The sequence below is a fragment of the Ranitomeya imitator genome, chromosome 4, assembly GCF_032444005.1.
Source record: "Ranitomeya imitator isolate aRanImi1 chromosome 4, aRanImi1.pri, whole genome shotgun sequence".
Taxonomy (NCBI): Eukaryota; Metazoa; Chordata; class Amphibia; order Anura; family Dendrobatidae; genus Ranitomeya; species Ranitomeya imitator.
The window spans coordinates 112941434-112968835 of record NC_091285.1 but is presented as its reverse complement, the minus strand read 5'-3'; positions in this window follow the sequence as shown (position 1 = coordinate 112968835).

The window sequence follows — 27402 nt, the reverse complement described above, 5'->3', positions numbered from 1 at the left end:
CTATACCCTACACTCTATACCCTACACTCTATACCCTACACTCTACACCATACACTCTACACCATACACTCTACACCATACACTCTATAGCATACACTCTATACCCTACACGATACACTCTATACCCTACACTCTATACCCTACACTCTATACCCTACACTATACACTCTATACCCTACACTCTACAATCTATACCCTACACTCTACAACCTGCACTCTATACCCTACACTCTACACCCTACACTCTATACCCTACACTCTATACCCTACACTTTACACTCTATACCCTACACTCTATAGCCTACACTCTACACTCTACACCCTACAGTCTATACCCTACACTCTACACTCTATACCTTACACTCTACACTCTATTCCCTACACTCTATACCCTACACTCTATACCCTACATTCTATACCCTACACTCTACACTCTATACCCTACACTCTATACCCTACACTCTATACCGTACACTCTATACCCTACACTCTACACTCTATACCCTACACTCTATACGCCACACTCTATACCCTACAGTCTACACTCTATACCATACACTCTACACTCTACACTCTATACCCTACACTCTATACCCTACACTCTATACCCTACACCCTACACTCTATACCCTACACTCTACACCCTACACTCTGTACCCTACACTCTATACCCTTCACTCTATACCCTACACTCTATACCCTACACTCTATACACTTCACTCTAAACTCTATACCCTACACTCTACACTCTATACCCTACACTCTATAACATACACTCTATACCCTACACTCTATACCCTACACTCTATACCCTACACTCTACACCATACACTCTACACCATACACTATACACCATACACTCTATAGCATACACTCTATACCCTACACGATACACTCTATACCCTACACTCTATACCCTACACTCTATACCCTACACTATACACTCTATACCCTACACTCTACACTCTATACCCTACACTCTACAACCTGCACTCTATACCCTACACTCTACACCCTACACTCTATACCCTACACTCTATACCCTACACTCTATACCCTACACTCTACACTCTATACCCTACACTCTATAGCCTACACTCTACACTCTATACCCTACACTCTATACCCTGCACTCTATACCCTACACTCTATACCCTACACTCTACTCCCTACACTCTGCACCCTACAGTCTATACCCTACACTCTACACTCTATACCTTACACTCTACACTCTATTCCCTACACTCTATACCCCACACTCTATACCCTACATTCTATACCCTACACTCTACACTCTATACCCTACACTCTATACCCTACACTCAATACCGTACACTCTATACCCTACACTCTACACTCTATACCCTACACTCTATACGCCACACTCTATACCCTACACTCTATACCCTACACTCTATACCCTACACTCTACACTCTATACCATACACTCTATACCCTACACTCTATACCCTACACTCTATACCCTACACTCTATACCCTACACTCTACACCCTACACTCTATACCCTATACCCTACACTCTATACCCTACACTCTATACCCTACACTCTATACCCTACACTCTATACCCTACACTCTACACTCTATACCCTACACTCTATAGCCTACACTCTATACCCTACAGTATATACCCTACACTCTATACCCTACACTCTACACCTTACACCCTACACTCTATTCCCTACACTCTATACCCTACACTCTATACCCTACACTCTATACCCTACACTCTACACTCTATACCCTACACTCTATAGCCTACACTCTATACCCTACAGTATATACCCTACACTCTATACCCTACACTCTACACCTTACACCCTACACTCTATTCCCTACACTCTATACCCTACACTCTACACCCTACACTCTATACGCCACACTCTATACCCTACACCCTACACTCTACACTCTATACCCTACACTCTACACTCTATACCATACACTCTATACCCTACACCCTACACTCTATACCCTACACTCTACACTCTACTCCCTACACTTTACACACTATACCCTACACTCTACACTCTATACCCTACACTCTACTCCCTACACTCTACACCCTACACTCTATACCCTACACTCTACACCCTACACTCTATACCCTACACTCTATACCCTACACTCTATACCCTACACTCTACACTCTATACCCTACACTCTATAGCCTACACTCTACACTCTACCCTACACTCTATACCCTACACTCTAATCCCTACACTCTACACTCTATACCATACACTCTGTACCCTACACTACACCCTACACTCTAATCCCTACACCCTACACTCTATACCCTACACTATATACCCTACTCTCTATACCCTACACTCTACACTCTATACCCTACACTCTACACCCTACACTCTACACTCTATACCCTACACCCTGCACTCTGTACCCTACACTCTACACTCTTTACCCTACACTCTATACCCTACACTCTATACCCTACACTCTACACCCTACACTCTATACCCTACACTCTATACCCTACACTCTACACCATACACTCTAATCCCTACACCCTACACTCTATACCCTACACTCTATACCCTACACTCTATACCCTACACTCTATACCCTACACTCTATACCCTACACCCTACACTCTACACCCTACACTCTACACTCTGCACTCTGTACCCTACACTCTACACTCTTTACTCTACACTCTATACCCTACACTCTATACCCTACACTCTAAACTCTATACCCTACACTCTATACCCTATACCCTACACTCTATAACATACACTCTATACCCTACACTCTATACCCTACACTCTATACCCTACACTCTACACCATACACTCTACACCCTACACTCTATACCATACACTCTACACCATACACTCTATAGCATACACTCTATACCCTACACTATACACTCTATACCCTACACTCTATACCCTACACTCTATACCCTACACTATACACTCTATACCCTACACTCTACACTTTATACCCTACACTCTATACCCTACACTCTATACCCTACACTCTATACCCTACACTCTACAACCTGCACTCTACAACCTACAATCTATACCCTACACTCTATACCCTACACTCTACACTCTATACCCTACACTCTATACCCTACACTCTACACTCTATAACCTACACTCTATAGCCTACACTCTACACCCTACACTCTATACCCTGCACTCTATACCCTACACTCTACACTCTATACCCTACACTCTACTCCCTACACTCTACACCCTACAGTCTATACCCTACACTCTACACTCTATACCTTACACTCTACACTCTATTCCCTACACTCTATACCCTACACTCTATACCCTACATTCTATACCCTACACTCTACACTCTATACCCTACACTCTATACCCTACACTCTATACCGTACACTCTAAACCCTACACTCTACACTCTATACCCTACACTCTATACGCCACACTCTATACCCTACAGTCTACACTCTATACCATACACTCTACACTCTACACTCTATACCCTACACTCTATACCCTACACCCTACACTCTATACCCTACACTCTACACCCTACACTCTGTACCCTACACTCTATACCCTTCACTCTATACCCTACACTCTATACCCTACACTCTATACACTTCACTCTAAACTCTATACCCTACACTCTACACTCTATACCCTACACTCTATACCCTACACTCTATACCCTACACTCTACACCATACACTCTACACCATACACTCTACACCATACACTCTATAGCATACACTCTATACCCTACACGATACACTCTATACCCTACACTCTATACCCTACACTCTATACCCTACACTATACACTCTATACCCTACACTCTACACTCTATACCCTACACTCTAAAACCTGCACTCTATACCCTACACTCTACACCCTACACTCTATACCCTACACTCTATACCCTACACTCTATACCCTACACTCTACACTCTATACCCTACAGTCTATAGCCTACACTCTACACTCTATACCCTACACTCTATACCCTGCACTCTATACCCTACACTCTATACCCTACACTCTACTCCCTACACTCTACACCCTACAGTCTATACCCTACACTCTACACTCTATACCTTACACTCTACACTCTATTCCCTACACTCTATACCCTACACTCTATACCCTACATTCTATACCCTACACTCTACACTCTATACCCTACACTCAATACCGTACACTCTATACCCTACACTCTACACTCTATACCCTACAATCTATACGCCACACTCTATACCCTACACTCTATACCCTACACTCTATACCCTACACTCTACACTCTATAACCTACACTCTATAGCCTACACTCTACACCCTACACTCTATACCCTGCACTCTATACCCTACACTCTACACTCTATACCCTACACTCTACTCCCTACACTCTACACCCTACAGTCTATACCCTACACTCTACACTCTATACCTTACACTCTACACTCTATTCCCTACACTCTATACCCTACACTCTATACCCTACATTCTATACCCTACACTCTACACTCTATACCCTACACTCTATACCGTACACTCTATACCCTACACTCTACACTCTATACCCTACACTCTATACGCCACACTCTATACCCTACAGTCTACACTCTATACCATACACTCTACACTCTACACTCTATACCCTACACTCTATACCCTACACTCTATACCCTACACCCTACACTCTATACCCTACACTCTACACCCTACACTCTGTACCCTACACTCTATACCCTTCACTCTATACCCTACACTCTATACCCTACACTCTATACACTTCACTCTAAACTCTATACCCTACACTCTACACTCTATACCCTACACTCTATAACATACACTCTATACCCTACACTCTATACCCTACACTCTATACCCTACACTCTACACCATACACTCTACACCATACACTCTACACCATACACTCTATAGCATACACTCTATACCCTACACGATACACTCTATACCCTACACTCTATACCCTACACTCTATACCCTACACTATACACTCTATACCCTACACTCTACACTCTATACCCTACACTCTAAAACCTGCACTCTATACTCTACACTCTACACCCTACACTCTATACCCTACACTCTATACCCTACACCCTATACCCTACACTCTATACCCTACACTCTATACCCTACACTCTATACCCTACACTCTACACTCTATACCCTACAATCTATAGCCTACACTCTACACTCTATACCCTACACTCTATACCCTGCACTCTATACCCTACACTCTATACCCTACACTCTACTCCCTACACTCTACACCCTACAGTCTATACCCTACACTCTACACTCTATACCTTACACTCTACACTCTATTCCCTACACTCTATACCCTACACTCTATACCCTACATTCTATACCCTACACTCTACACTCTATACCCTACACTCAATACCGTACACTCTATACCCTACACTCTACACTCTATACCCTACAATCTATACGCCACACTCTATACCCTACACTCTATACCCTACACTCTATACCCTACACTCTACACTCTATAACCTACACTCTATAGCCTACACTCTACACCCTACACTCTATACCCTGCACTCTATACCCTACACTCTACACTCTATACCCTACACTCTACTCCCTACACTCTACACCCTACAGTCTATACCCTACACTCTACACTCTATACCTTACACTCTACACTCTATTCCCTACACTCTATACCCTACACTCTATACCCTACATTCTATACCCTACACTCTACACTATATACCCTACACTCTATACCCTACACTCTATACCGTACACTCTATACCCTACACTCTACACTCTATACCCTACACTCTATACGCCACACTCTATACCCTACAGTCTACACTCTATACCATACACTCTACACTCTACACTCTATACCCTACACTCTATACCCTACACTCTATACCCTACACCCTACACTCTATACCCTACACTCTACACCCTACACTCTGTACCCTACACTCTATACCCTTCACTCTATACCCTACACTCTATACCCTACACTCTATACACTTCACTCTAAACTCTATACCCTACACTCTACACTCTATACCCTACACTCTATAACATACACTCTATACCCTACACTCTATAACATACACTCTATACCCTACACTCTATACCCTACACTCTATACCCTACACTCTACACCATACACTCTACACCATACACTCTACACCATACACTCTACACCATACACTCTATAGCATACACTCTATACCCTACACTATACACTCTATACCCTACACTCTATACCCTACACTCTATACCCTACACTATACACTCTATACCCTACACTCTACACTTTATACCCTACACTCTATACCCTACACTCTATACCCTACACTCTATACCCTACACTCTACAACCTGCACTCTACAACCTGCAATCTATACCCTACACTCTATACCCTACACTCTACACTCTATACCCTACACTCTATACCCTACACTCTACACTCTATAACCTACACTCTATAGCCTACACTCTACACCCTACACTCTATACCCTGCACTCTATACCCTACACTCTACACTCTATACCCTACACTCTACTCCCTACACTCTACACCCTACAGTCTATACCCTACACTCTACACTCTATACCTTACACTCTACACTCTATTCCCTACACTCTATACCCTACACTCTATACCCTACATTCTATACCCTACACTCTACACTCTATACCCTACACTCTATACCCTACACTCTATACCGTACACTCTATACCCTACACTCTACACTGTATACCCTACACTCTATACGCCACACTCTATACCCTACAGTCTACACTCTATACCATACACTCTACACTCTACACTCTATACCCTACACTCTATACCCTACACCCTACACTCTATACCCTACACTCTACACCCTACACTCTGTACCCTACACTCTATACCCTTCACTCTATACCCTACACTCTATACCCTACACTCTATACACTTCACTCTAAACTCTATACCCTACACTCTACACTCTATACCCTACACTCTATACCCTACACTCTATACCCTACACTCTACACCATACACTCTACACCATACACTCTACACCATACACTCTATAGCATACACTCTATACCCTACACGAAACACTCTATACCCTACACTCTATACCCTACACTCTATACCCTACACTATACACTCTATACCCTACACTCTACACTCTATACCCTACACTCTAAAACCTGCACTCTATACCCTACACTCTACACCCTACACTCTATACCCTACACTCTATACCCTACACTCTATACCCTACACTCTACACTCTATACCCTACACTCTATAGCCTACACTCTACACTCTATACCCTACACTCTATACCCTGCACTCTATACCCTACACTCTATACCCTACACTCTACTCCCTACACTCTACACCCTACAGTCTATACCCTACACTCTACACTCTATACCTTACACTCTACACTCTATTCCCTACACTCTATACCCTACACTCTATACCCTACATTCTATACCCTACACTCTACACTCTATACCCTACACTCAATACCGTACACTCTATACCCTACACTCTACACTCTATACCCTACAATCTATACGCCACACTCTATACCCTACACTCTATACCCTACACTCTATACCCTACACTCTACACTCTATAACCTACACTCTATAGCCTACACTCTACACCCTACACTCTATACCCTGCACTCTATACCCTACACTCTACACTCTATACCCTACACTCTACTCCCTACACTCTACACCCTACAGTCTATACCCTACACTCTACACTCTATACCTTACACTCTACACTCTATTCCCTACACTCTATACCCTACACTCTATACCCTACATTCTATACCCTACACTCTACACTCTATACCCTACACTCTATACCCTACACTCTATACCGTACACTCAATACCCTACACTCTACACTCTATACCCTACACTCTATACGCCACACTCTATACCCTACAGTCTACACTCTATACCATACACTCTACACTCTACACTCTATACCCTACACTCTATACCCTACATTCTATACCCTACACCCTACACTCTATACCCTACACTCTACACCCTACACTCTGTACCCTACACTCTATACCCTTCACTCTATACCCTACACTCTATACCCTACACTCTATACACTTCACTCTAAACTCTATACCCTACACTCTACACTCTATACCCTACACTCTATAACATACACTCTATACCCTACACTCTATACCCTACACTCTATACCCTACACTCTACACCATACACTCTACACCATACACTCTACACCATACACTCTATAGCATACACTCTATACCCTACACGATACACTCTATACCCTACACTCTATACCCTACACTCTATACCCTACACTATACACTCTATACCCTACACTCTACACTCTATACCCTACACTCTAAAACCTGCACTCTATACTCTACACTCTACACCCTACACTCTACACTCTATACCCTACACTCTATAGCCTACACTCTACACTCTATACCCTACACTCTATACCCTGCACTCTATACCCTACACTCTATACCCTACACTCTACTCCCTACACTCTACACCCTACAGTCTATACCCTACACTCTACACTCTATACCTTACACTCTACACTCTATACCCTACACTCTATACCCTACATTCTATACCCTACACTCTACACTCTATACCCTACACTCAATACCGTACACTCTATACCCTACACTCTACACTCTATACCCTACAATCTATACGCCACACTCTATACCCTACACTCTATACCCTACACTCTATACCCTACACTCTACACTCTATAACCTACACTCTATAGCCTACACTCTACACCCTACACTCTATACCCTGCACTCTATACCCTACACTCTACACTCTATACCCTACACTCTACTCCCTACACTCTACACCCTACAGTCTATACCCTACACTCTACACTCTATACCTTACACTCTACACTCTATTCCCTACACTCTATACCCTACACTCTATACCCTACATTCTATACCCTACACTCTATACCCTACACTCTACACTCTATACCCTACACTCTATAGCCTACACTCTACACTCTATACCCTACACTCTATACCCTGCACTCTATACCCTACACTCTATACCCTACACTCTACTCCCTACACTCTACACCCTACAGTCTATACCCTACACTCTACACTCTATACCTTACACTCTACACTCTATACCCTACACTCTATACCCTACATTCTATACCCTACACTCTACACTCTATACCCTACACTCAATACCGTACACTCTATACCCTACACTCTACACTCTATACCCTACAATCTATACGCCACACTCTATACCCTACACTCTATACCCTACACTCTATACCCTACACTCTACACTCTATAACCTACACTCTATAGCCTACACTCTACACCCTACACTCTATACCCTGCACTCTATACCCTACACTCTACACTCTATACCCTACACTCTACTCCCTACACTCTACACCCTACAGTCTATACCCTACACTCTACACTCTATACCTTACACTCTACACTCTATTCCCTACACTCTATACCCTACACTCTATACCCTACATTCTATACCCTACACACTACACTCTATACCCTACACTCTATACCCTACACTCTATACCGTACACTCTATACCCTACACTCTACACTCTATACCCTACACTCTATACGCCACACTCTATACCCTACAGTCTACACTCTATACCATACACTCTACACTCTACACTCTATACCCTACACTCTATACCCTACACTCTATACCCTACACCCTACACTCTATACCCTACACTCTACACCCTACACTCTGTACCCTACACTCTATACCCTTCACTCTATACCCTACACTCTATACCCTACACTCTATACACTTCACTCTAAACTCTATACCCTACACTCTACACTCTATACCCTACACTCTATAACATACACTCTATACCCTACACTCTATACCCTACACTCTATACCCTACACTCTACACCATACACTCTACACCATACACTCTACACCATACACTCTATAGCATACACTCTATACCCTACACGATACACTCTATACCCTACACTCTATACCCTACACTCTATACCCTACACTATACACTCTATACCCTACACTCTACACTCTATACCCTACACTCTAAAACCTGCACTCTATACTCTACACTCTACACCCTACACTCTATACCCTACACTCTATACCCTACACCCTATACCCTACACTCTATACCCTACACTCTATACCCTACACCCTATACCCTACACTCTAAACTCTATACCCTACACTCTACACTCTATACCCTACACTCTATAACATACACTCTATACCCTACACTCTATACCCTACACTCGATACCATACACTCTACACCCTACACTCTATACCATACACTCTATAGCATACACTCTATACCCTACACTATACACTCTATACCCTACACTCTATACCCTACACTCTATACCCTACACTATACACTCTATACCCTACACTCTATACCCTACACTCTACACCCTACACCCTACACTCTACACCCTATACTCTACACCCTACACTCTATACCATACACTCTACACTTTATACCCTACACTCTATAACATACACTCTATACCCTACACTCTATACCCTACACTCTATACCCTACACTCTATACCTACACTCTATACCATACACTCTACACTCTATACCCTACACTCTATACCATACACTCTACACCATACACTCTATAGCATACACTCTATACCCTACACTACACTCTATACCCTACACTCTATACCCTACACTCTATACCCTACACTATACACTCTATACCCTACACTCTACACTTTATACCCTACTCTCTATACCCTACACTCTATACCCTACACTCTACAACCTGCACTCTATACCCTACACTCTATACCCTACACCCTACACTCTATACCCTACACTCTGTACCCTACACTCTATACCCTATACTCTATACCCTACACTCTACACTCTATACCCTACACTCTATAGCCTACACTCTATACTCTACCCTACACTCTATAGCCTACACTCTAATCCCTACACTCTACACTCTATACCCTACACTCTATACCCTACACTCTATACCCTACACTCTACACCCTACACTCTAATCCCTACACCCTACACTCTATACCCTACACTCTATACCCTACTCTATATACCCTACACTCTACACTCTATACCCTATACTCTACACCCTACACTCTACACTCTATACCCTACACTCTACACCCTGCACTCTGTACCCTACACTCTACACTCTTTACCCTACACTCTATACCCTACACTCTATACCCTACACTCTACACCCTACACTCTATACCCTACACTCTATACCCTACACTCTACACCCTACACTCTAATCCCTACACCCTACACTCTATACCCTACACTCTATACCCTACACTCTATACCCTACACTCTATACCCTACACCCTACACTCTACACCCTACACTCTACACTCTGCACTCTGTACCCTACACTCTACACTCTTTACCCTACACTCTATACCCTACACTCTATACCCTACACTCTAAACTCTATACCCTACACTCTATACCCTATACCCTACACTCTATAACATACACTCTATACCCTACACTCTATACCCTACACTCTATACCCTACACTCTATACCATACACTCTACACCATACACTCTATAGCATACACTCTATACCCTACACTATACACTCTATACCCTACACTCTATACCCTACACTATACACTCTATACCCTACACTCTACACTTTATACCCTACACTCTATACCCTACACTCTATACCCTACACTCTATACCCTACACTCTACAACCTGCACTCTACAACCTGCAATCTATACCCTACACTCTACACTCTATACCCTACACTCTATACCCTACACTCTATACCCTACACTCTACACTCTATAACCTACACTCTATAGCCTAAACTCTACACCCTACACTCTATACCCTGCACTCTATACCCTACATCCTACACTCTATACCCTACACTCTACTCCCTACACTCTACACCCTACAGTCTATACCCTACACTCTACACTCTATACCTTACACTCTACACTCTATTCCCTACACTCTATACCCTACACTCTATACCCTACATTCTATACCCTACACTCTACACTCTATACCCTACACTCTACACCCTACACTCTATACCGTACACTCTATACCCTACACTCTACACTCTATACCCTACACTCTATACGCCACACTCTATACCCTACAGTCTACACTCTATACCATACACTCTACACTCTACACTCTATACCCTACACTCTATACCCTACACTCTATACCCTACACCCTACACTCTATACCCTACACTCTACACCCTACACTCTGTACCCTACACTCTATACCCTTCACTCTATACCCTACACTCTATACCATACACTCTATACACTTCACTCTAAACTCTATACCCTACACTCTACACTCTATACCCTACACTCTATAACATACACTCTATACCCTACACTCTATACCCTACACTCTATACCCTACACTCTACACCATACACTCTACACCATACACTATACACCATACACTCTATAGCATACACTCTATACCCTACACGATACACTCTATACCCTACACTCTATACCCTACACTCTATACCCTACACTATACACTCTATACCCTACACTCTACACTCTATACCCTACACTCTACAACCTGCACTCTATACCCTACACTCTACACCCTACACTCTATACCCTACACTCTATACCCTACACTCTATACCCTACACTCTACACTCTATACCCTACACTCTATAGCCTACACTCTACACTCTATACCCTACACTCTATACCCTGCACTCTATACCCTACACTCTATACCCTACACTCTACTCCCTACAGTCTATACCCTACACTCTACACTCTATACCTTACACTCTACACTCTATTCCCTACACTCTATACCCCACACTCTATACCCTACATTCTATACCCTACACTCTACACTCTATACCCTACACTCTATACCCTACACTCAATACCGTACACTCTATACCCTACACTCTACACTCTATACCCTACACTCTATACGCCACACTCTATACCCTACACTCTATACCCTACACTCTATACCCTACACTCTACACTCTATACCATACACTCTATACCCTACACTCTATACCCTACACTCTATACCCTACACTCTATACCCTACACTCTACACCCTACACTCTATACCCTATACCCTACACTCTATACCCTACACTCTATACCCTACACTCTATACCCTACACTCTATACCCTACACTCTACACTCTATACCCTACACTCTATAGCCTACACTCTATACCCTACAGTATATACCCTACACTCTATACCCTACACTCTACACCTTACACCCTACACTCTATTCCCTACACTCTATACCCTACACTCTATACCCTACACTCTATACCCTACACTCTACACTCTATACCCTACACTCTATAGCCTACACTCTATACCCTACAGTATATACCCTACACTCTATACCCTACACTCTACACCCTACACTCTATACGCCACACTCTATACCCTACACCCTACACTCTACACTCTATACCCTACACTCTACACTCTATACCATACACTCTATACCCTACACCCTACACTCTATACCCTACACTCTACACTCTACTCCCTACACTTTACACACTATACCCTACACTCTACACTCTATACCCTACACTCTACTCCCTACACTCTACACCCTACACTCTATACCCTACACTCTACACCCTACACTCTATACCCTACACTCTATACCCTACACTCTATACCCTACACTCTATACCCTACACTCTACACCCTACACTCTATAGCCTACACTCTACACTCTACCCTACACTCTATACCCTACACTCTAATCCCTACACTCTACACTCTATACCATACACTCTATACCCTACACTCTATACCCTACACTACACCCTACACTCTAATCCCTACACCCTACACTCTATACCCTACACTCTATACCCTACTCTCTATACCCTACACTCTACACTCTATACCCTACACTCTACACCCTACACTCTATAGCCTACACTCTATACCCTACAGTATATACCCTACACTCTATACCCTACACTCTACACCTTACACCCTACACTCTATTCCCTACACTCTATACCCTACACTCTATACCCTACACTCTATACCCTACACTCTACACTCTATACCCTACACTCTATAGCCTACACTCTATACCCTACAGTATATACCCTACACTCTATACCCTACACTCTACACCTTACACCCTACACTCTATTCCCTACACTCTATACCCTACACTCTACACCCTACACTCTATACGCCACACTCTATACCCTACACCCTACACTCTACACTCTATACCCTACACTCTACACTCTATACCATACACTCTATACCCTACACCCTACACTCTATACCCTACACTCTACACTCTACTCCCTACACTTTACACACTATACCCTACACTCTACACTCTATACCCTACACTCTACTCCCTACACTCTACACCCTACACTCTATACCCTACACTCTACACCCTACACTCTATACCCTACACTCTATACCCTACACTCTATACCCTACACTCTATACCCTACACTCTACACTCTATACCCTACACTCTATAGCCTACACTCTACACTCTACCCTACACTCTATACCCTACACTCTAATCCCTACACTCTACACTCTATACCATACACTCTATACCCTACACTCTATACCCTACACTACACCCTACACTCTAATCCCTACACCCTACACTCTATACCCTACACTCTATACCCTACTCTCTATACCCTACACTCTACACTCTATACCCTACACTCTACACCCTACACTCTACACTCTATACCCTACACTCTACACCCTGCACTCTGTACCCTACACTTTACACTCTTTACCCTACACTCTATACCCTACACTCTATACCCTACACTCTACACCCTACACTCTAATCCCTACACCCTACACTCTATACCCTACACTCTATACCCTACACTCTATACCCTACACTCTATACCCTACACTCTATACCCTACACCCTACACTCTACACCCTACACTCTACACTCTGAACTCTGTACTCTACACTCTACACTCTTTACCCTACACTCTATACCCTACACTCTATACCCTACACTCTAAACTCTATACCCTACACTCTATACCCTATACCCTACACTCTATAACATACACTCTATACCCTACACTCTATACCCTACACTCTACACCCTACACTCTATACCATACACTCTACACCCTACACTCTATACCATACACTCTACACCATACACTCTATAGCATACACTCTATACCCTACACTATACACTCTATACCCTACACTCTATACCCTACACTCTATACCCTACACTATACACTCTATACCCTACACTCTACACTTTATACCCTACACTCTATACCCTACACTCTATACCCTACACTCTATACCCTACACTCTACAACCTGCACTCTACAACCTGCAATCTATACCCTACACTCTATACCCTACACTCTACACTCTATACCCTACACTCTATACCCTACACTCTACACTCTATAACCTACACTCTATAGCCTACACTCTACACCCTACACTCTATACCCTGCACTCTATACCCTACACTCTACACTCTATACCCTACACTCTACTCCCTACACTCTACACCCTACAGTCTATACCCTACACTCTACACTCTATACCTTACACTCTACACTCTATTCCCTACACTCTATACCCTACACTCTATACCCTACATTCTATACCCTACACTCTACACTCTATACCCTACACTCTATACCCTACACTCTATACCGTACACTCTATACCCTACACTCTACACTCTATACCCTACACTCTATACGCCACACTCTATACCCTACAGTCTACACTCTATACCATACACTCTACACTCTATACCCTACACTCTATACCCTACACTCTATACCCTACACCCTACACTCTATACCCTACACTCTACACCCTACACTCTGTACCCTACACTCTATACCCTTCACTCTATACCCTACACTCTATACCCTACACTCTATACACTTCACTCTAAACTCTATACCCTACACTCTACACTCTATACCCTACACTCTATAACATACACTCTATACCCTACACTCTATACCCTACACTCTATACCCTACACTCTACACCATACACTCTACACCATACACTCTACACCATACACTCTATAGCATACACTCTATACCCTACACGATACACTCTATACCCTACACTCTATACCCTACACTCTATACCCTACACTATACACTATATACCCTACACTCTACACTCTATACCCTACACTCTATACCCTACACTCTATACCCTACACTCTACACTCTATAACCTACACTCTATAGCCTAAACTCTACACCCTACACTCTATACCCTGCACTCTATACCCTACACTCTACACTCTATACCCTACACTCTACTCCCTACACTCTACACCCTACAGTCTATACCCTACACTCTACACTCTATACCTTACACTCTACACTCTATTCCCTACACTCTATACCCTACACTCTATACCCTACATTCTATACCCTACACTCTACACTCTATACCCTACACTCTACACCCTACACTCTATACCGTACACTCTATACCCTACACTCTACACTCTATACCCTACACTCTATACGCCACACTCTATACCCTACAGTCTACACTCTATACCCTACAGTCTACACTCTATACCCTACACTCTATACCCTACACTCTATACCCTACACCCTACACTCTATACCCTACACTCTACACCCTACACTCTGTACCCTACACTCTATACCCTTCACTCTATACCCTACACTCTATACCATACACTCTATACACTTCACTCTAAACTCTATACCCTACACTCTACACTCTATACCCTACACTCTATAACATACACTCTATACCCTACACTCTATACCCTACACTCTATACCCTACACTCTACACCATACACTCTACACCATACACTATACACCATACACTCTATAGCATACACTCTATACCCTACACGATACACTCTATACCCTACACTCTATACCCTACACTCTATACCCTACACTATACACTCTATACCCTACACTCTACACTCTATACCCTACACTCTACAACCTGCACTCTATACCCTACACTCTACACCCTACACTCTATACCCTACACTCTATACCCTACACTCTATACCCTACACTCTACACTCTATACCCTACACTCTATAGCCTACACTCTACACTCTATACCCTACACTCTATACCCTGCACTCTATACCCTACACTCTATACCCTACACTCTACTCCCTACACTCTGCACCCTACAGTCTATACCCTACACTCTACACTCTATACCTTACACTCTACACTCTATTCCCTACACTCTATACCCCACACTCTATACCCTACATTCTATACCCTACACTCTACACTCTATACCCTACACTCTATACCCTACACTCAATACCGTACACTCTATACCCTACACTCTACACTCTATACCCTACACTCTATACGCCACACTCTATACCCTACACTCTATACCCTACACTCTATACCCTACACTCTACACTCTATACCATACACTCTATACCCTACACTCTATACCCTACACTCTATACCCTACACTCTATACCCTACACTCTACACCCTACACTCTACACCCTATACCCTACACTCTATACCCTACACTCTATACCCTACACTCTATACCCTACACTCTATACCCTACACTCTACACTCTATACCCTACACTCTATAGCCTACACTCTATACCCTACAGTATATACCCTACACTCTATACCCTACACTCTACACCTTACACCCTACACTCTATTCCCTACACTCTATACCCTACACTCTATACCCTACACTCTATACCCTACACTCTACACTCTATACCCTACACTCTATAGCCTACACTCTATACCCTACAGTATATACCCTACACTCTATACCCTACACTCTACACCCTACACTCTATACGCCACACTCTATACCCTACACCCTACACTCTACACTCTATACCCTACACTCTACACTCTATACCATACACTCTATACCCTACACCCTACACTCTATACCCTACACTCTACACTCTACTCCCTACACTTTACACACTATACCCTACACTCTACACTCTATACCCTACACTCTACTCCCTACACTCTACACCCTACACTCTATACCCTACACTCTACACCCTACACTCTATACCCTACACTCTATACCCTACACTCTATACCCTACACTCTATACCCTACACTCTACACTCTATACCCTACACTCTATAGCCTACACTCTACACTCTACCCTACACTCTATACCCTACACTCTAATCCCTACACTCTACACTCTATACCATACACTCTATACCCTGCACTCTATACCCTACACTACACCCTACACTCTAATCCCTACACCCTACACTCTATACCCTACACTCTATACCCTACTCTCTATACCCTACACTCTACACTCTATACCCTACACTCTACACCCTACACTCTATAGCCTACACTCTATACCCTACAGTATATACCCTACACTCTATACCCTACACTCTACACCTTACACCCTACACTCTATTCCCTACACTCTATACCCTACACTCTATACCCTACACTCTATACCCTACACTCTACACTCTATACCCTACACTCTATAGCCTACACTCTATACCCTACAGTATATACCCTACACTCTATACCCTACACTCTACACCTTACACCCTACACTCTATTCCCTACACTCTATGCCCTACACTCTACACCCTACACTCTATACATAGTAACATAGTAACATAGTAACATAGTTAGTAAGGCCGAAAAAAGACATTTGTCCATCCAGTTCAGCCTATATTCCATCATAATAAATCCCCAGATCTACGTCCTTCTACAGAACCTAATAATTGTATGATACAATATTGTTCTGCTCCAGGAAGACATCCAGGCCTCTCTTGAACCCCTCGACTGAGTTCGCCATCACCACCTCCTCAGGCAAGCAATTCCAGATTCTCACTGCCCTAACAGTAAAGAATCCTCTTCTATGTTGGTGGAAAAACCTTCTCTCCTCCAGACGCAAAGAATGCCCCCTTGTGCCCGTCACCTTCCTTGGTATAAACAGATCCTCAGCGAGATATTTGTATTGTCCCCTTATATACTTATACATGGTTATTAGATCGCCCCTCAGTCGTCTTTTTTCTAGACTAAATAATCCTAATTTCGCTAATCTATCTGGGTATTGTAGTTCTCCCATCCCCTTTATTAATTTTGTTGCCCTCCTTTGTACTCTCTCTAGTTCCATTATATCCTTCCTGAGCACCGGTGCCCAAAACTGGACACAGTACTCCATGTGCGGTCTAACTAGGGATTTGTACAGAGGCAGTATAATGCTCTCATCATGTGTATCCAGACCTCTTTTAATGCACCCCATGATCCTGTTTGCCTTGGCAGCTGCTGCCTGGCACTGGCTGCTCCAGGTAAGTTTATCATTAACTAGGATCCCCAAGTCCTTCTCCCTGTCAGATTTACCCAGTGGTTTCCCGTTCAGTGTGTAATGGTGATATTGATTCCCTCTTCCCATGTGTATAACCTTACATTTATCATTGTTAAACCTCATCTGCCACCTTTCAGCCCAAGTTTCCAACTTATCCAGATCCATCTGTAGCAGAATACTATCTTCTCTTGTATTAACTGCTTTACATAGTTTTGTATCATCTGCAAATATCGATATTTTACTGTGTAAACCTTCTACCAGATCATTAATGAATATGTTGAAGAGAACAGGTCCCAATACTGACCCCTGCGGTACCCCACTGGTCACAGCGACCCAGTTAGAGACTATACCATTTATAACCACCCTCTGCTTTCTATCACTAAGCCAGTTACTAACCCATTTACACACATTTTCCCCCAGACCAAGCATTCTCATTTTGTGTACCAACCTCTTGTGCGGCACGGTATCAAACGCTTTGGAAAAATCGAGATATACCACGTCCAATGACTCACCGTGGTCCAGTCTATAGCTTACCTCTTCATAAAAACTGATTAGATTGGTTTGACAGGAGCGATTTCTCATAAACCCATGCTGATATGGAGTTAAACAGTTATTCTCATTGAGATAATCCAGAATAACATCCCTCAGAAACCCTTTAAATATTTTACCAACAATAGAGGTTAGACTTACTGGCCTATAATTTCCAGGTTCACTTTTAGAGCCCTTTTTGAATATTGGCACCACATTTGCTATGCGCCAATCCTGCGGAACAGACCCTGTCTCTACAGAGTCCCTAAAAATAAGAAATAATGGTTTATCTATTACATTACTTAGTTCTCTTAGTACTCGTGGGTGTATGCCATCCGGACCCGGAGATTTATCTATTTTAATCTTATTTAGCCGGTTTCGCACCTCTTCTTGGGTTAGATTGGTGACCCTTAATATAGGGTTTTCATTGTTTCTTGGGATTTCACCTAGCATTTCATTTTCCACCGTGAATACCGTGGAGAAGAAGGTGTTTAATATGTTAGCTTTTTCCTCGTCATCTACAACCATTCTTTCCTCACTATTTTTTAAGGGGCCTACATTTTCAGTTTTTATTCTTTTACTATTGATATAGTTGAAGAACAGTTTGGGATTAGTTTTACTCTCCTTAGCAATGTGCTTCTCTGTTTCCTTTTTGGCAGCTTTAATTAGTTTTTTAGATAAAGTATTTTTCTCCCTATAGTTTTTTAGAGCTTCAATGGTGCCATCCTGCTTTAACCCCTTTACCCCCAAGGGTGGTTTGCACGTTAATGACCAGGCCAATTTTTACAATTCTGACCACTGTCCCTTTATGAGGTTATAACTCCGAAACGCTTCAACGGATCCTGGTGATTCTGACATTGTTTTCTCGTGACATATTGTACTTCATGATAGTGGTAAAATTTCTTTGATAGTACCTGCGTTTAATTGTGAAAAAAACGGAAATTTGGCGAAAATTTTGAAAATTTCGCAATTTTCAAACTTTGAATTTTTATGCAATTAAATCACAGAGATATGTCACACAAAATACTTAATAAGTAACATTTCCCACATGTCTCCTTTACATCAGCATAATTTTGGAACCAATTTTTTTTTTGTTAGGGAGTTATAAGGGTTAAAAGTTGACCAGCAATTTCTCATTTTTACAACACCATTTTTTTTTAGGGACCACGTCTCATTTGAAGTCATTTTGAGGGGTCTATATGATAGAAAATGCCCAAGTGTGACACCATTCTAAAAACTGCACCCCTCAAGGTGCTCAAAACCACATTCAAGAAGTTTATTAACCCTTCAGGTGTTTAATAGGAATTTTTGGAATGTTTAAATAAAAATGAACATTTAACTTTTTTACACAAAAAATTTACTTCAGCTCCAATTTGTTTTATTTTACCAAGGGTAACAGGAGAAATTGGACCCAAAAAGTTGTTGTCCAATTTGTCCTGAGTACGCTGATACCCCATATGTGGCAGTAAACCACTGTTTGGGCGCATGGGAGAGCTCGGAAGGGAAGGAGCGCTATTTGACTTTTCAATGCAAAATTGACAGGAATTGAGATGGGACGCCATGTTGCGTTTGGAGAGCCACTGATGTGCCTAAACATTGAAACCCCCCACAAGTGACACCATTTTGGAAAGTATACCCCCTAAGGAACTTATCTGGATGTGTGGTGAGCACTTTGACCCACCAAGTGCTTCACAGAAGTTTATAATGCAGAACCGTAAAAATAAAAAATCATATTTTTTCACAAAAATTATATTTTTGCCCCCAATTTTTTATTTTTCCAAGGGTAAGAGAAGAAATTGGACCTCAAAAGTTGTTGTCCAATTTGTCCTGAGTACGCTGATACCCCATATGTGGCAGTAAACCACTGTTTGGGCGCATGGGAGAGCTCGGAAGGGAAGGAGCGCAGTTTGACTTTTCAATGCAAAATTGACAGAAATTGAGATGGGACGCCATGTTGCGTTTGGAGAGCCACTGATGTGCCTAAACATTGAAACCCCCCACAAGTGACACCATTTTGGAAAGTAGACCCCCTAAGGAACTTATCTAGAGGTGTGGTGAGCACTTTGACCCACCAAGTGCTTCACAGAAGTTTATAATGCAGAACCGTAAAAATAAAAAATCATATTTTTTCACAAAAATTATATTTTTGCCCCCAATTTTTTATTTTTCCAAGGGTAAGAGAAGAAATTGGACTTCAAAAGTTGTTGTCCAATTTGTCCCGAGTACGCTGATACCCCATATGTGGCAGTAAACCACTGTTTGGGCGCATGGGAGAGCTCGGAAGGGAAGGAGCGCCGTTTGACTTTTCAATGCAAAATTGACAGGAATTGAGATGGGACGCCATGTTGCGTTTGGAGAGCCACTGATGTGCCTAAACATTGAAACCCCCCACAAGTGACACCATTTTGGAAAGTAGACCCCCTAAGGAACTTATCTGGATGTGTGGTGAGCACTTTGACCCACCAAGGGCTTCACAGAAGTTTATAATGCAGAGCCATAAAAATAAAACAAAATTTTTTTCCCACAAAAATTATTTTTTAGCCCCCAGTTTTGTATTTTCCCTAGGGTAACAGGAGAAATTGGACCCCAAAAGTTGTTGTCCAATTTGTCCTGAGTACGCTGACACCCCATATGTGGGGGGGAACCACCGTTTGGGCGCATGGGAGGGCTCGGAAGGGAAGGAGCGGCATTTGGAATGCAGACTTAGATGGAATGGTCTGCAGGCGTCACATTGCGTTTGCAGAGCCCCTAATGTACCTAAACAGTAGAAACCCCCCACAAGTGACACCATTTTGGAAAGTAGACCCCCTAAGGAACTCATCTTGATGTGTTGTGAGAGCTTTGAACCCCCAAGTATTTCACTACAGTTTATAACGCAGAGCCATGCAAATAAAAAATATTTTTTTTTCCACAAAAATTATATTTTAGCCCCCAGTTTTGTATTTTTCCAAGGTTAGCAGGAGAAATTGGACCCTAAATGTTGTTGTCCAATTTGTCCTGAGTACGCTGATACCCGATATGTGGGGGGGAACCACCGTTTGGGCGCATGGGAGGGTTCGGAAGGGAAGGAGCGCCATTTGGAATGCAGACTTAGATGGAATGGTCTGCAGGCGTCACATTGCGTTTGCAGAGCCCCTAATGTACCTAAACAGTAGAAACCCCCCACAAGTGACACCATTTTGGAAAGTAGACCCCCTAAGGAACTCATCTTGATGTGTTGTGAGAGCTTTGAACCCCCAAGTATTTCACTACAGTTTATAACGCAGAGCCATGCAAATAAAAAATATTTTTTTTTCCACAAAAATTATATTTTAGCCCCCAGTTTTGTATTTTTCCAAGGTTAGCAGGAGAAATTGGACCCTAAATGTTGTTGTCCAATTTGTCCTGAGTACGCTGATACCCGATATGTGGGGGGGAACCACCGTTTGGGCGCATGGGAGGGTTCGGAAGGGAAGGAGCGCCATTTGGAATGCAGACTTAGATGGAATGGTCTGCAGGCGTCACATTGCGTTTGCAGAGCCCCTAATGTACCTAAACAGTAGAAACCCCCCACAAGTGACCCCATATTGGAAACTAGACCCCTCAATGAACTTATCTAGATGTGTTGTGAGAACTTTGAACCCCCAAGTGTTTCACTACAGTTTATAACGCAGAGCCGTGAAAATAAAATATCTTTTTGTTTTCCCACAAATATTATTTTTTAGCCCCCAGTTTTGTATTTTCCCAAGGGTAACAGGAGAAATTGGTCCACAAAAGTTGTTGTCCAATTTGTCCTGAGTACGCTGATACCCCATATGTTGGGGTAAACCCCTGTTTGGGCACACAGGAGAGCTCGGAAGGGAAGGAGCACTGTTTTACTTTTTCAACGCAGAATTGGCTGGAATTGAGATCGGACGCCATGTCGTGTTTGGAGAGCCCCTGATGTGCCGAAACAGTGGAAACCCCCCAATTATAACTGAAACCCTAATCTAAACACACCCCTAACCCTAATTCCAACGGTAACCCTAACCACACCTCTAACCCTGACACACCCCTAACCCTAATCCCAACCCTATTCCCAACTGTAAATGTAATCTAAACCCTAACCCTAACTTTAGCCCCAACCCTAACTGTAGCCCCAACCCTAACCCTAACCCTAGCCCTAACCCTAGCCCTAACCCTAGCCCTAACCCTAGCCCTAACCCTAGCCCTAACCCTAGCCCTAACCCTAACCCTAGCCCTAACCCTAACCCTAGCCCTAACCCTAACCCTAACCCTAGCCCTAACCCTAGCCCTAACCCTAACCCTAGCCCTAACCCTAACCCTAGCCCTAACCCTAGCCCTAACCCTAACCCTAATCCTAGCCCTAACCCTAGCCCTAATGGGAAAATGGAAATAAATACATTTTTTTTTATTTTTCCCTAACTAAGGGGGTGATGAAGGGGGGTTTGATTTACTTTTATAGCGAGTTTTTTAGCGGATTTTTATGATTGGCAGCCGTCACACACTGAAAGACCCTTTTTATTGCAAAAAATATTTTTTGCAATACCACATTTTGAGAGCTATAATTTTTCCATATTTTGGTCCACAGAGTCATGTGAGGTCTTGTTTTTTGCGGGACGAGTTGACGTTTTTATTGAAAACATTTTTGGGCACGTGACATTTTTTTATCGCTTTTTATTCCGATTTTTGTGAGGAAGAATGACCAAAAGCCAGCTATTCATGAATTTCTATTGGGGGAGGCGTTTATACCGTTCCGCGTTTGGTAAAATTGATAAATCAGTTTTATTCTTCGGGTCAGTACGATTACAGCGATACCTCATTTATATCATTTTTTTATGGTTTGGTGCTTTTATACGATAAAAACTATTTTACAGAAAAAATAATTATTTTTGCATCGCTTTATTCTCAGGACTATAACTTTTTTATTTTTTTGCTGATGATGCTGTATGGCGGCTCTTTTTTTGCGGGACAATATGACGCTTTCAGCGGTACCATGGTTATTTATATCTGTCCTTTTGATCGCGTGTTATTCCACTTTTTGTTCGGCGGTATGATAATAAAGCGTTGTTTTTTGCCTCGTTTTTTTTTTTTTTTTCTTACGGTGTTTACTGAAGGGGTTAACTAGTGGGACAGTTTTATAGGTCGGGTCGTTACGGACGCGGCGATACTAAATATGTGTACTTTTATTGGTTTTTTTTTTTATTTAGATGAAGAAATGTATTTATGGGAATAATATTTTTTTTTTTTTTTTCATTATTTTGGAATATTTTTTTTTATTTTTTTTACACATTTGGAAAATTTTTTTTTTACTTTTTTACTTTGTCCCAGGGGGGGACATCACAGATCAGTGATCTGACAGTTTGCACAGCACTCTGTCAGATCACTGATCTGACATGCAGCGCTGCAGCCTTCACAGTGCCTGCTCTAAGCAGGCTCTGTGAAGCCACCTCCCTCCCTGCAGGACCCGGATCCGCGGCCATCTTGGATCCGGGGCTCGAGCAGGGAGGGAGGTGAGGAGACCCTCGCAGCAACGCGATCACATCGCGTTGCTGCGGGGGGCTCAGGGAAGCACGCAGGGAGCCCCCTCCCTGCGCGGTGCTTCCCTGCACCGCCGGCACATCGCGATCATCTTTGATCGCGGTGTGCCAGGGGTTAATGTGCCGGGGGCGGTCCGTGACCGCTCCTGGCACATAGTGCCGGATGTCAGCTGCGATAAGCAGCTGACACCCGGCCGCGATCGGCCGCGCTCCCCCCGTGAGCGCGGCCGATCGGCTATGACGTACTACCCCGTCCAGGGTCAGATAAGCCCAGGGCACCTCGACGGGATAGTACGTCTAAGGTCACAGAGGGGTTAATAGTGCAAATGCTTTCTTTTTACTGTTAATTGCCTGTCTTACTTCTTTGTTTAGCCACATTGGGTTTTTCCTATTTCTAGTCCTTTTATTCCCACAAGGTATAAACCGCTTACACTGCCTATTTAGGATGTTCTTAAACATTTCCCATTTATTATCTGTATTCTCATTTCTGAGGATATTGTCCCAGTCTACCAGATTAAGGGCATCTCTAAGCTGTTCAAACTTTGCCTTCCTAAAGTTCAATGTTTTTGTGACTCCCTGACAAGTCCCCCTAGTGAAAGACAGGTGAAACTGCACAATATTGTGGTCGCTATTTCCTAAATTCCCAACCACCTGCAGATTTGTTATTCTGTCAGGTCTATTAGATAGTATTAGGTCTAAAAGTGCTGCTCCTCTGGTTGGATTCTGCACCAATTGTGAAAGATAATTTTTCTTGGTTATTAGCAGAAACCTGTTGCCTTTATGGGTTTCACAGGTTTCTGTTTCCCAGTTAATATCCGGGTAGTTAAAGTCCCCCATAACCAGGACCTCATTATGGGTTGCAGCTTCATCTATCTGCTTTAGAAGTAGACTTTCCATGCTTTCTGTTATATTTGGGGGTTTGTAACAGACCCCAATGAGAATTTTGTTACCATTTTTCCCTCCATGAATTTCAACCCATATGGACTCGACATCCTCATTCCCTTCGCTAATATCCTCCCTTAAAGTGGACTTTAGACAAGACTTTACATAGAGACAAACCCCTCCTCCTCTCCGATTTTTACGATCCTTTCTAAACAGACTGTAACCCTGTAAGTTAACTGCCCAGTCATAGCTTTCATCTAACCATGTCTCGGTTATTCCCACTATGTCAAAGTTACCTGTAGATATTTCTGCTTCTAGTTCTTCCATCTTGTTTGTCAGGCTTCTGGCGTTTGCGAGCATGCAGTTTAGAGGATTTTGTTTTGTTCCAATCTCCTCACTGTGGATTGTTTTAGAAATGTTCTTACCTCCCTTCTGAGTATGTTTTCCTGGGTCGTCTTTGTTCGAGTCTAATGTTTTTCTTCCCGTCCCCTCTTCTTCTAGTTTAACGCCCTCCTGATGAGTGTAGCGAGTCTTCTGGCGAATGTGTGTTTCCCAGGTTTGTTGAGGTGTAGTCCGTCTCTGGCGAGGAGTCCATCATACCAGTAATTCACACCGTGGTCCAGGAATCCAAATCCTTGTTGTCTGCACCATCGTCTTAGCCAGTTGTTTGCATCAAGGATCCTGTTCCATCTCCTGGTGCCATGCCCGTCTACTGGAAGGATAGAAGAAAAAACTACCTGTGCATCCAGTTCCTTTACTTTCTTCCCCAACTCTTCAAAGTCCTTGCAGATTGTCGGTAGGTCCTTCCTTGCCGTGTCATTGGTGCCAACATGTATCAGAAGAAATGGGTGGACGTCCTTGGAGCTGAAGAGCTTTGGTATCCTATCGGTCACATCCTTGATCATCGCACCTGGAAGGCAGCATACTTCTCTTGCAGTTA